The 13,865-nt window shown below is 45.2% G+C and overlaps 1 long non-coding RNA gene across 1 annotated transcript; it reads left to right on the top strand.

The window, feature by feature from the left end:
• The first annotated feature begins 2,679 nt into the window (after window positions 1–2,679).
• On the top strand, window positions 2,680–13,048 carry LOC135828622 (uncharacterized). The gene is made up of 2 exons (XR_010555729.1): window positions 2,680–2,755; window positions 11,979–13,048. It is a non-coding gene; the product is annotated as an uncharacterized LOC135828622 (long non-coding RNA).
• Window positions 13,049–13,865: the final 817 nt, after the last annotated feature.

The following is a 13,865-nucleotide window of genomic DNA, read 5'->3' as shown; positions in this document are numbered from 1 at the left end:
TCACCTCATCGAATCTACTCGCATGAGTGCGTTTGGCCTTCTCGCCAGATCTGGGTAGCCCAGGACAAGCTACATGTAGCCTTGTAGGTGTAGATCAATGGTAGTATAATAATAGATGTCGTGCACTAGTACTAGTACTTAGTAGTAGTAGAGCATTCTATTCATAATTCGCGGGATTCGCGTTGGCATCATCGCTTCAGAAACACACAAACTAGCCTTCGCTTCCGCAGGCCACCACTATGCCTATGCGGCGTATGCCTATGCCATGGCTACTAGTATGCCTTGTACATGGCTTAGTGGCAAATGCAGGCCTCACAAGTGAGTCAGGGGAGAATACATGTAGGTGAGACGATAGCCCAGTGAAAAGGAACCACGATCTCCGGTGGTCTCGGCGGCGACCATGGTGGACTCTGTCCTCGACTGGGACAGGGGGAGTTCTGGACCGACCGTGGGCCATGGTGGACGCAAGGCCCGTGTCGTCGCGCGTGTAGTACGTGTACCGGGTGGAAAACCATACAAATAACTAGGGCTGAAACGATCATCCATTTAGCCCAATCGATTACTCTTTATCATAACGATCGATTATTCGAGGAGGCCGCACCTGGAATATGTACGTGGAATGGCAAAAAGTGGAAATATGTACAAAATTTTGAACAAAACTGCTATGTGGCCAAAAATAATGGGCAGCGTTACAGACAACAACTACCCAACATTACAATGCATGGCTGAGACTGAGAGTGATGCGGAATGTTCAATAACACTGCCAAGAGATGTGTAGTACTGTGTACTATAATTATACTCTGCGCTGCATGCACTGCGGGTATAAGAAATAAATAATCGTAATCGGTAATCTAAACAGTAATCTAAACTGTAAGTGTAAACGATTGCTCGATCGTTGGAGTTTTTTAAATATTTTTATTATTGTATGTACATGTACTCATGTAAGACTTACATCGACTCAAACCTTGCCAGTTATCATGGTTTTGTTTGCACCTCCGCCTTCGCTTTCGGGCGGAATAGGCAAGTAAGTAATAGTCTTTCTTTACATGTACATGTATTTCGGGATTACCCAAAGGCTGACGCCTATCGGGTATATCGGGGGGATCTCCTATTTGTGTATACTGTGTACAATGAACAGTGGAGTTGGGAAAGGAGAAAGTGTGCAAAATGAGTTCGGAAAAAGAGAAGTTGAAGGCGGTCACCAACCACCACTTCACCAGAGGAGATCATGCAATGATTTTGTCATACCGGTAATGGAAGAACTGGATTACTGGACACGATACACGATCCACCGTAACAGAGTAAAAAAGAAAAACTAAAAATTGCAAACTAGTACATGTAGTAGTCTTCCGACTCTTCACAATCATCATCAATAACTAGTATAAGGACTCCGAAATTCATGAACCAGTTTTCTGGTATTCTCTTCGAATGAAATACATGTACATGATTGTACAAGCAACCAGAACAAAATTTATCACCTACAAGTGTGTGTTGTGATCTGGTGATGGTTACCACCCTTGTGTTGTGATCTGGTGATGGTTACCACCCTTGTGTTGTGATCTGGTGATGGTTACCACCCTTGTGTTGTGATCTGGTGATGGTTACCACCCTTGTGTTGTGATCTGGTGATGGTTACCACCCTTGTGTTGTGATCTGGTGATGGTTACCACCCTTGTGTTGTGATGTTACTTATTCTTATGTTTCATTGCTAGGGCAGTAGTAGGAGGCAAGACGGAGAATCACTGAATGGACCGAAGGTTTTTACGAGAGTAGATCTACTCGAACTAGAGTCGTAGATCTTACGTAGAATCTACATGATTGTACAATCATGACATTGTCATTGTAGAGGCTACATGTAGCGAGTTTCCAAAAAAATAAGCCTGTGAGGCTGTGGCCATGTGGAGCCGAAGAAGGGTTTCGATCTTGGCCTTGGGCGGTGGAAAGCCGGGAGGAGAGTCGGAGACCTCAGCTTCCGCTGTATGAGACGCGTATGCCGCACGTCGGGACCGGTACCAGTCTACCTCAGTACCTGGTCTGCTCGATCGAAGATGCTAGCTAGATCCACAACCACTGAACCAGAACCACGGGGTATCGCGGATAATAATCGCGACATCCAAACATTTTAGTAAAAATGTTGTTCCGCACTAAGTAATACTAGTAAGTCTTATTGTACTTGGCGGGTGGCACGACTGCCATGCGCCATGATCACTACTATCTACCGAGTACGTGTAGATCTACCTGTCCGTGCGTGCCTCCTTCATTTGAGCGGTTGGTCGTTTCATCTGCGTCTTGAAGCCTGAAGCCTTGTGAAGAGATCGGCCGGGAGTGGAAATGGAGGAGTAGTGCTACTAGTGGTGTGTAAGACGTGTAGATCTATTACTATTACTATTAGTACTACTAGCAAAAATTAATGTAGTACTATCTCAGTATCTGGCAATGCCGCCGTGGCCTGAGATTCTGGAGACTCGACACGTGCATCGACTAGGTCAGCAGTAGATCTACTACTAGTACTAGACTACTAGCCACAGGTGACGTCTGGCTCTGCATGCACACCGCTCGAGTGCAAACCCAGCGACAGCGACATGTTCTGGAGACCGTAAAGTCGAAGTGGACTGTTCTGTTCAGGAAAAGACTTGACTGGCGTGTGCCTCACTGCCTTCAACACTATTCCTCTCGAGGAGCACGTCCACAGCAAGCTGAATGACGCAAGGGAGGCTCGGCATGTGATTCTGCACAACTGTGAGTGTGTGACAAGGTTCGTAGTGGGACTTTCAGTGTACTACTACTAGTAATAGATCTACTCTGTATTTCGCAAGTCGAGGTATTTTACAAATTAAAATTATTTTGACTCCCGTTATAAGTACTTCGAAGTAGTTGACTACATACCGTACATGTACACGTTAGGCCTCGGTCACATTACGGCAAAAATGCTGCGTCAGCGTCAGAATCATGAGCTTTTCCATGGCAACTGACGCAAACGCGGGAAGTCTGAGCGTCAGACGCTGCTGCGTCTGACGTGGGGAAATCGGCTGCGTTGCCGCTGATGGGAGTGACGCTTGGCGGAAAAACAGTGTCTTTCAAGTAAAATTAGTTAACTTTCAAGACAGTTGCTTGAGTTGAGCAGTCATTCGACGTTCGTGTCTTCAAGGTTTGTTTTGTTCCCTCTTTTTTTCGAGATGAGTCCGTGGACCTACGAGGCCGAGGCTGCTCTGCTCCGAACCTGGCGGAAGAGCGCGGCGTTTTCTGAGAAGAAAATGATGTCGAGAAAGGACCAGTTTTTTGAGTGGGTCATCAGCCAACTGGAGCCTGTTGACTTGTGAGTGTTGTGTTGTCGTCATGAGCCCCAAAAAGGACAACCAGTATGACGAAGTCAGGAGAAACATAGCTGCGATGCGGACTTTTCTTGCCTGATCCATGACACTACAACTGAAACTGGCTTCAAATTCGGAAAGAACGATCGTGCACGCGTACGCGTGGACCTTTCGTCTTCTTGTAATCAAAAATCAATGAAAAATTTGAAAACTTTGTCCGACAATTTTTTGTATAATAAGCAAAAGGCCGGTTTCCGTGGGAATCTGTGTCGTCATTGAGTTTCCCTGGTGATTTTGTGACGTAGACAAATGCGTCAGGCCGCGGCAGTCATGAGCCGCAAAAAAACAAAACACTGTGTGACCCCGCGTCTGCGTCAAGTGCTGCGGCTTGACGCTGCATCCAGCTTCAAATTTGCCGTAGTGTGACTGAGGCCTAACAGGGTTGTTCCACAGTGCTGGCAACTGAAATCCGACCCCCTAGCGGTGCGTTCACTTTCTAGAGGTCTCTGTTTCGTAGTTTTACCATCCCGTGTTGGGTCTTTGCGATGTGAGCGCACAGCTCAGGGGTCGGATTGTAGTTGCCAGCGCTGTAGTGTACTAGTAGAAAGTTTTGTTGGATACAAGTACTAGAAGTAGAGTAACAATCACATCATGTTGATCGGGTGACAGGAGTTTTCAACGCAGTGCGTCCTTAGGGGTCCGTAAATGTCGATAGTTTTTACAATCCGTGAAATTTTCGTACCTGGGTGGTGGGTGCAGCCGAAATTCAAAGTAAATAAAATATCGATGACACGCGGACCTGGCGCCCAGTACTGCGTGTGCGTGGGTCTGCATGCGTCGAACCACACGTACACGTAGATTGTTGTCTCCAAAAAATGTAGTGGAGATCGAAACTCTTGAAGCAAAAGAAAGAGGGAAGTTTGTCAGATATTATTCACAAGAATAATTATTGCACAATTATTCGAAGTATCACAATACCTGATTAATCCGGGTCAAGTCCAGCTCTTATTTGAACTCCACTTCGAAGAATTGCTACATCGCCAATGGTTGGAACAGTTCCCATGTGGAGCGTGGCCTAACGAAAATGGCACGGCAGACTACTTTGTTTGGTACAGCTGCCTAACGAAAATGGCACGGCAGACTACTTTGTTTGGCACAGCTGCCAAAAAAGATAAGTTTTTCAAAGAGCTTGACAGCCCTGGTGAAGACGACGATGGCTACTACGCCGTCATCGAGGCCTTGTGGACTGTTGATTGATCGATTGCCCATAAAGGGTATGATGTATTTGGAATGAGCTGAAGAGCAAGTGATTCTTGGACAACATTCCTGGCATAAGTCTGCCAAAATACATTGCTGTACTCTAGTTATGAATGACACGGTGAGCGCATGCCTGCGTGTGTATGGACTCCATGGACTCCACCTACATTTATGTAGGTACAGTACATGTGTCATCAATATTTTATTCCGTAAAAAGTAGGGGATGGGTGGTGGGTCCTGGTTACTTTGTAAAATTCACGGATTGAAAAAACTATCGATATTTACGGATGGCCCCTTAGCCTTGTAGCATGCTGTCAACGGATCAACATGACAATCCTGTTGATTGTAACAGGGTTCGGGAGGGGGGGGGAGGGGGGGGGGGGTAAGGGGCGCATGGCCCCCTACCCCCCCCCCCAACTCTGATAGCGCACCACCCTACTCATTTTTCATTTTTTATTAATTTTGTTGTCAGTTCACACAGTGAAAGCGCTGCCACAAATCGATCGTTCCGGGTGCTCGCTGGGCCCGTACGTTGCATGTTCTGTGGCAGTGCAATAGGGAGACATGGGAAATGGGTTTTTTAATAAACTGTTTGTTTCCTGGACCGGCGGAAGCAGTTTTTGATTAGTCCGTCCATATCCTAGCTGCTCATACAGTTTGTGTATGATATGGAGGGTAGTCACATGACTTTCATACAGTTTGTGTATGATATGGAGGGTAGTCACATGACTTTCATACAGTTTGTGTATGATATGGAGGGTAGTCACATGACTTTCATACAGTTTGTGTATGATATGGAGGGTAGTCACATGACTTTCATACAGTTTGTGTATGATATGGAGGGTATACACATGACTTTCATACAGTTTGTGTATGATATGTAGGGTATACACATGACTTTCATACAGTTTGTGTATGATATGGAGGGTATACACATGACTTTCATACAGTTTGTGTATGATATGGAGGGTATACACATGACTTTCATACAGTTTGTGTATGATATGGAGGGTATACACATGACTTTCATACAGTTTGTGTATGATATGGAGGGTATACACATGACCTTCATACAGTTTGTGTATGCTATGGAGGGTATACACATGACTTTCATACAGTTTGTGTATGATATGGAGGGTATACACATGACTTTCATACAGTTTGTGTATGATATGGAGGGTAGTCACATGACTTTCATACAGTTTGTGTATGATATGTAGGGTATACACATGACTTTCGTACAGTTTGTGTATGATATGGAGGGTATACACATGACTTTCATACAGTTTGTGTATGATATGGAGGGTATACACATGACTTTCATACAGTTTGTGTATGATATGGAGGGTTTACACATGACGTTCATACAGTTTGTGTATGATATGGAGGGTAGTCACATGACTTTCATACAGTTTGTGTATGATATGGAGGGTATGCACATGACTTTCATACAGTTTGTGTATGATATGTAGGGTATACACATGACGTTCATACAGTTTGTGTATGATATGGAGGGTATACACATGACGTTCATACAGTTTGTGTATGATATGGAGGGTATACACATGACCTTCATACAGTTTGTGTATGCTATGGAGGGTATACACATGACTTTCATACAGTTTGTGTATGATATGGAGGGTATACACATGACTTTCATACAGTTTGTGTATGATATGGAGGGTAGTCACATGACTTTCATACAGTTTGTGTATGATACACATGACTTTCGTACAGTTTGTGTATGATATGGAGGGTATACACATGACTTTCATACAGTTTGTGTATGATATGGAGGGTATACACATGACTTTCATACAGTTTGTGTATGATATGGAGGGTTTACACATGACGTTCATACAGTTTGTGTATGATATGGAGGGTAGTCACATGACTTTCATACAGTTTGTGTATGATATGGAGGGTAGTCACATAACTTTCATACAGTTTGTGTATGATATGGAGGGTATACACATGACTTTCATACAGTTTGTGTATGATATGTAGGGTATACACATGACTTTCATACAGTTTGTGTATGATATGGAGGGTATACACATGACTTTCATACAGTTTGTGTATGATATGGAGGGTATACACATGACTTTCATACAGTTTGTGTATGATATGTAGGGTATACACATGACTTTCGTACAGTTTGTGTATGATATGGAGGGTATACACATGACTTTCATACAGTTTGTGTATGATATGGAGGGTATACACATGACTTTCATACAGTTTGTGTATGATATGGAGGGTATACACATGACGTTCATACAGTTTGTGTATGATATGGAGGGTATACACATGACGTTCATACAGTTTGTGTATGATATGGAGGGTATACACATGACGTTCATACAGTTTGTGTATGATATGGAGGGTATACACATGACGTTCATACAGTTTGTGTATGATATGGAGGGTAGTCACATGACTTTCATACAGTTTGTGTATGATATGGAGGGTATACACATGACCTTCATACAGTTTGTGTATGATATGGAGGGTATACACATGACGTTCATACAGTTTGTGTATGATATGGAGGGTATACACATGACGTTCATACAGTTTGTGTATGATATGGAGGGTAGTCACATGACTTTCATACAGTTTGTGTATGATATATAGCGGGGTAGTCACATGACCTTCTCAGCAGTAAACCCACGTTGGTGGCTAAAACCTTGGCCTGGCCATGGCCTGACCAACTGGACCGGTTCCGTTGGGCCTGGTTTCCCTGCCCCCCCCCTCCCCTACTATTTTTCCCGGCTACAACCTTGCCACAACGAGGCCCCTAGCCATGGCTCCGAAGTGGTGATGCGACCCTGGGCCGGTTACTAACAGGGCAGATCATCTCCTTATGCCGGCAGTATCATAGCTGCATTTGTAGAAGCACCAACATCACGAAAACAGGGAGAGGGGGGGGGGGGGAAGAATGATGTGCTACTTATGCATGTGGCCTCACCTTGGTATTGGACACACACACACACACTATAAGACCACTTCTATACTTCAATGCAGTACATGCATCTGCACAATCCACACCAGTCCGAATGAACCCTAGGACATTTTAGAACCGAACGTTTTCGTTCCCTTCTCTTCATGGGCTCTTATCTGTACCTGCGGGAGTTTGCGGAAAAAAAGTCTCGAAAACTTGCGCAAGAAATTGCGGCAGAAAACAACGAAAAATGCGGCAAAAAGTGCGGAAAGATGCAGAACTTGCCAGGAATTCGCGGAATTATTTGCAGAAAATTGCAGATTTGGGCCAAAGCACGAAATTTGTTGCATCTGTAGAATCGCTATTTGGCCAGTAGATCTACTCCAGGACGTCGTCAAATATGGTATGTGACGACTCCCTGATCTACTGCACTCTCTCGGGAGTAGTAAGAGTCGATTCTATGCAGAAAACCAACATGATCAGGGAAAGCACTGCGGGAAAAGTACAGAAGAATGTTTGAAAAAGTACAGAAAACAACAAAAAAATGCGGGAAATCTCGGATTATGCAGAAAAACGCGGGTTTGGGCCAAAATCGCGAAATTTGTTGCATCCGTGGAATCGCGATTTCCTGGAGGGACAGTCTTATGGGGAATATAGCAAAACTGACTATAATAGACCAATCCCGAAAAGATTGTCTGGGTTCGTGAAAGGGGGCACGCGTGCATGCATGCAAGCCAGCACGTGTGAAGTGCATCGTTTTGTATTCAGTTTGTGTGTGTCAGCTCATGGCGGAGGAGAGAGAGACTTTTGCTCGCCGAGCTGAAGCTAAAGGATTTGATGGAGTCTTGCCAGCAGCTAGTCAAAGGACCTTCGATACCTTAGGCAGACCCTGACGGAGTTTGGAGGCCAGATAGCTCTCGGTGAGGAGAGAAACATTCGCGTGGCGATCGACTCTCCGTAAAAAATGCAAGCTACATAGCGCCGACATACTGCAACAGCTACGATTTCAGCTAACTTCTCGATCTGCTGCTTCACAAAGTTCAACTATTTACAAGTCCTGAGTGTTGTAGTCTGAAGCTGGAGTCTCATCGCCCACCTACACTACAGGTAGCTTTTGGAGCTGATGGATTTCCCGACTTGGACTCCTTCCGCAAACTCTCGCAACATTACTACAGTGTATGCTGTGTTTCCGCACGCTCGTGTCGACATGTCACCTATACTGTACATGTACCGGGTCGCGGAGGAGCTTGACGACCTCCGCTGACTCCAGGTTTCCGAAATACTGCCGTCGTCTTCGTTGATGTCGCTGGTGACATTCTCCCCTTGCAGCACGTGCACATAGTTGTTGTCCCGGGGGTAAAGACTATGACATTGTTGTCTTTCGAAATAGTTCTTCATCACGCTCGCGCGAATGATGTTTCTCATCATGAACTCGTTCCGACGGTGTGACACGGCGATGGTCTTTAGCGGGGCACTGGCTTGGCGAGAATGATATCTTCTTGTGCAATATAACATTGATCGGCTGCAGATGAGTACAGTCACTTCGTGGTTGGTCCTATAGGAGGGCAGCTGCCAGGAAAGAGGCAGGACTCATCGAAGACGAAGCGCTCGCAACAAACAATAGCACTCGAAATATCTCGTAAGATTTAGGGCCTATCGCTTTGAGCCACAGCGCTCACAGCCTTGCCTACTTCATCAAAGTGAGCTCTACATGTTCGTTGACCTCTTCACACTACACAGAAGAGCGAAACAAAGATTATGTCTTAGCATTTCAACTCCAACAGCAGGCCATTACCAGTGCGAGAGAGAAAACTACAAAGGGCTTCGCTTTCTGTCGCATCGTCTCTCTTGCATGCAACTAACGAGAAAATCGTGTACTTACCCTCGCATTCACACGCGAACTATCGAACACGTCCTGTGCCGCATGCTGATCAGGTAGTGCCATGTATGTGTTGTACAGTGTACTCTCAGTTGACATGCCCCCTTTCGAACCCAGACAATCTTTTCGGGATTGGTCTATTGTAAGACAGCAATTACAAGGGCAAAGATCGCTGATTTATTGCTGTCTTCAAATCATTTTTGCTTTATTCGCTGTTAGTAAGAGGCCATGAAGAGAAGGGAACGAAAACGTTCGGTTCTAAAATATCTTAGTGTTCTTTTGGACTGGTGTGGATTGCGCAGATGCATGTATTACATTGAAGAATTGGAGACGCTTCCCTAGCCCTTTCCATGCCAGCATGTTTTCCTGTGTTGGCCACGCATTGTTCAGGCGCTGAGCTCAACTGTTCAAAGCTGCACACGCACCTCAGAACGAACTTTATTGCTATTTCACTGTACCTTGATGGATTTTCACGATCCATGGCATGTTGGAAAGATCTGGACAACAGGAAGCCATTTCAGGGACTCACAGCGCGGCAGGCATACCAGGGCCACTTCCATCTCCTCTCCAAGTCCCCCTACCATGCCTGAAAATAACAAAACGACTGCCTCTCATGTTTTCTTTCGTCTTCTTGCTCATTAGGGAGGTTTCACTCTACGGAATTACGTATGAAAATAACGTATGAACTGCACGGAATTTTCATACGTAAAAATCAGAGCTGCTGGGTTTCGCTCTACGTGATTTATCCACGACATGCGTTGTTGCTTTGGAGACGCGTTGGCTGCATGCGCCCACCGCATGCACCATGAACCGAAACCGCGTTTTCCATCTTATTTTGCACGTGGTGTACGGTGTGTGTACCTTGTGTTTCGCGCGGCTTGAGCGTTGCCATGGAAAAATGCGGAAAATGCGAAAAAAAATTCAAAAAGTCCTACGGAGGACCCAACGTAGGAAAGAGCTTTCCTACGGAAATCCGTAGAAAGATTTACGTATGAAAGCTGCCCTCGCTCCCCAGCGCGTACGACATGCGGATTTTCATACGTAATTACGTAGAGCGAAACCTCCCTATTGTGAACTGATTTTCACGATTCAAACTATGTTGGAAAGCTGAGATTCAAGCGCGTTTGTTGCAGCTGACTGCGCACGCGCTGTGTCTAGGGGAAATCCTCTAGCCCGCACGAAGTCGCGAACAAAAAATTTGAATCGATCGCCAAAATGTGAAATTTGCGCATTGTGGCCATTCAATTTATCGCCGCTCAGTCATACCTTGTCATATCGCGAAGAACGTTATATCCCTGGAAAACTAAGCTCAAGACCTTCCCAGCGGCGTCTCAACCTTAGCAGTCCAAGATATTTTGACGGAGTTATGACAGTTTGTACACTCGTCTATAGCGCGCGATACACATGTACTGTACAGTGTACATTGTAGTAGTGTAATTTGTTATTATATTATCCGATGATTTTGTTTTGTTTGCTATGATTCCGTGATTTTCTGTTGGTTGCTTTTCTGCTGTGCGAATAAATGCGGTGTCCACACTAAATATAAATAAAAAAAGTAATTTGTACAGTGCAGGCAGAACGCGTAAATTAAACGCGTCCATGGCCAATCGGCTCATGCCAAAAAAACGCGTATACGCGTCCATGGCATGGAAAGGGCTATAAACCACTTCTATTAACGGACATTTGTGAATCAATAATATGGGTAAATCAGTGTGACAAATTAAAAACCTCTTGAACGGCAGAAAGTAACACAACGAAACATGAACCAAGCCGGACAAAGCAATGACGATGACGATGAGGCGCAGACAAAAGGGCAAAAGCATTCTGAGCGTGTACTAGTAAGTCGAATACTGGCTGTTCTTCAAGAGAGAAAAGAAGAAAGTTGACAAGTATATTGAATAATGTTTAGCTTCTATCATGTTTGCTATGAACCAGAAATTGATTTGGTAATAGAGGGGCATAGCCGGGGTTTCATTTTGAAGTTGTTCCCAGTCGACTCTACATGTAACAGTCTGCATTTCGTGACAACACATCTGGCAGCGGCTTGTACTCCGGTGCAACTTATACTCCGGAAGATACAGTACGAACAAGCAAGATCTGTTATTGAGACTCTAGCCGTATGGTTAGAGACGAGAAGGCAGAAATGCCTGTGAATCTGGTGAAGTGAAATAAAAACAAAAAACTCCTGTATCCCTGATGATGCCCTTTTGGACAATAATTCTACTGTTCTTCGTGGTGTAGCCAACGACTGTTTTGTGTGTTGCGAGTTGGGTGTACTGAAAACAAAAACGAAAAAACAAACAAACAAGAAAAGTGGTTCTCCCGCACAGAATACTAGATTCAGCAGAGCTAGAGATGGAGACACAGGCGGGCAACAGAATCATGCCACTGGAGAGACACATCGGGGGAGACCAAAATAATCAAAATACTAGTTTCCGAAAGTCGGCACTGCGCCTTGAACCCATAATTATGTGGATATAAACAACCGTACTTGTCCACATGTCCATGATGTCCTCTGTACACAATCTGATGTCATCGTGTTTCCGTGTCTGTGTGTCTTTGTGTTTTCTTTTTCGCTGACATTCAGCTAGTTGGGAGCAACGGCAGTGAAGGTCACCACTGATTGATAAGCAACAGTGCAGCAGGATGGTGTGAAGATCACCACTGATTGATCAGGGACCGTGTTACGGGATGGCGCGAAAACCACCATCGATTGATCGGGGACCGCGTTGCGGGAAGGTGTGGAGATCACCACTGATTGATCAGGGACAGTGCTGCCGGCTGGTGTGAAGAAACAAACACCGACATCCCCGCTGGTTGTTAGTCCCTGCTCTCCACAATTTTGCATCCAACAACACCACCAATGTCCATCACAGTGTTGGTGAATACAAGCTTGTCAGCAGACACAACAACAGACCGGTATCCGTCATAAACAACCAGAGTTGCAGCACCCAGCATGGAAGCGGCACCACCGGCAGCACTCATAAAACCAACGAAGTCTCCCACGGGTACCGGTATTCACTTCAACTTCCGTACACCGTACATTTGGAATTTCCTTGCTATGGAGTACGGTGTTGTGAATGTGGACCGTGTGGAGTGGTGGAGTGTTTCAAAATTTCAGAATGGTCGAGTTCCTCACAGCTTCTACGTTAACTTCTGTACATGCCTATTAGGTAATACAGCATGATAACTGGGACAAAGATTGAGTGACAGAACAACCAGAGTGCAGCAACGCTGCTCTACATCTGCTCCAGTTGAAGCCCTGACAGACATGAAAAAGGTGTCAATGTCATTCGCACGGAAACATAGATCATGAATTGGGAAAAAGCCCCATCATCATCATCATCATCATCATCATCATCATCATCATCAGCAGCAGCAGCAGCAGAAACCGGCAATAGCAATGTTAGTGACAGTTTCACACCCCTTGTTTTACCACTGTGATTATGCGTGCAGTTCAGTAACCCGCACGTAGTATCACAGATACATCGTATTCTCTCTCTCCCCCCGTTTACCCGCAGTTATTAGTATCCTATTCTCTTACTATGTGCTTCCATAGCTTTTACTATGTTCTTCCATAGCCACTTCTAGGCTAAGCCTTCGCCGTCATTTTATTGGGTCGTCATCCCGTTTGAATGTGCGAAGTGAAATAAAAACCAACCAACCAACCAGTAGTCTTCAGATGCCCGGTGCGTCTTTCTTCTTCTACAGGGAACTGAACTGCTCATGTGTGTGTGCACACGTGTGCGTGCACGAGCGTGTGTTCCTTCAGATTTGATTTCACTTCTTGTGCTCCAACTTTGCTATCTTAGACACTTCTGCTACATTTCCGAGGTTTTCGTTCCGGATATCGGCTGCCTCCATTGTTCTTGGTTGCCAATAGCCATAATTTTGCAAGAAACGCATTGCAAGGGTGAGCCGTTATTCTGTGGTTCCATTGATGCAAAAATACTAGCGGCTGTTGTCAGGACAACCAGGCTTGTGTTTGATGTGCTTGGTAGTTGATTACTTTGTCCGGGTTCGAGTATCTGTCTGCTGCTATGGTTACGGGACGGCTTTCCCCGCCGCCACCATTTGTCCGGGTACAAGTACTTCAAAGTACATTGTTTGTCTGCTGTCAGGACAACGGGGTGGGCCCTTTATCTGCCGTCTTTTCTGTCACTCTATCCACTGGAGTAGGAAATCCTATAAGTCAAAACCAGGTTGTAGGCTGGTAGGGTGGGGATGGTGGACTTCCAGCTTCTGAATGAAACTCTTGGCAAAATTTTCAGAATTCTTTCGAAAAAGTTTGAACTGTTCCCTTTGTTCTCTCTCTCTCCTGTTTTGGCTCCGACCTGCCATTAACCTGACGGTCCACTACATTGGGCACTACACTGTCTCCTCCCCACCCATGAGCAGCCATTGCTTCTTCTTACCATGCTGTGCCCCGAGCCCAAACACAGACACAGTGTGTTATGCTTGCACACTCACATGC

Source organism: Sycon ciliatum, chromosome 12 (assembly GCF_964019385.1).
Source record: "Sycon ciliatum chromosome 12, ocSycCili1.1, whole genome shotgun sequence".
Taxonomy (NCBI): domain Eukaryota; kingdom Metazoa; phylum Porifera; class Calcarea; order Leucosolenida; family Sycettidae; genus Sycon; species Sycon ciliatum.
Note: the sequence above shows the minus strand (reverse complement) of the source record. Positions and strands in the feature narration are given on the sequence as shown.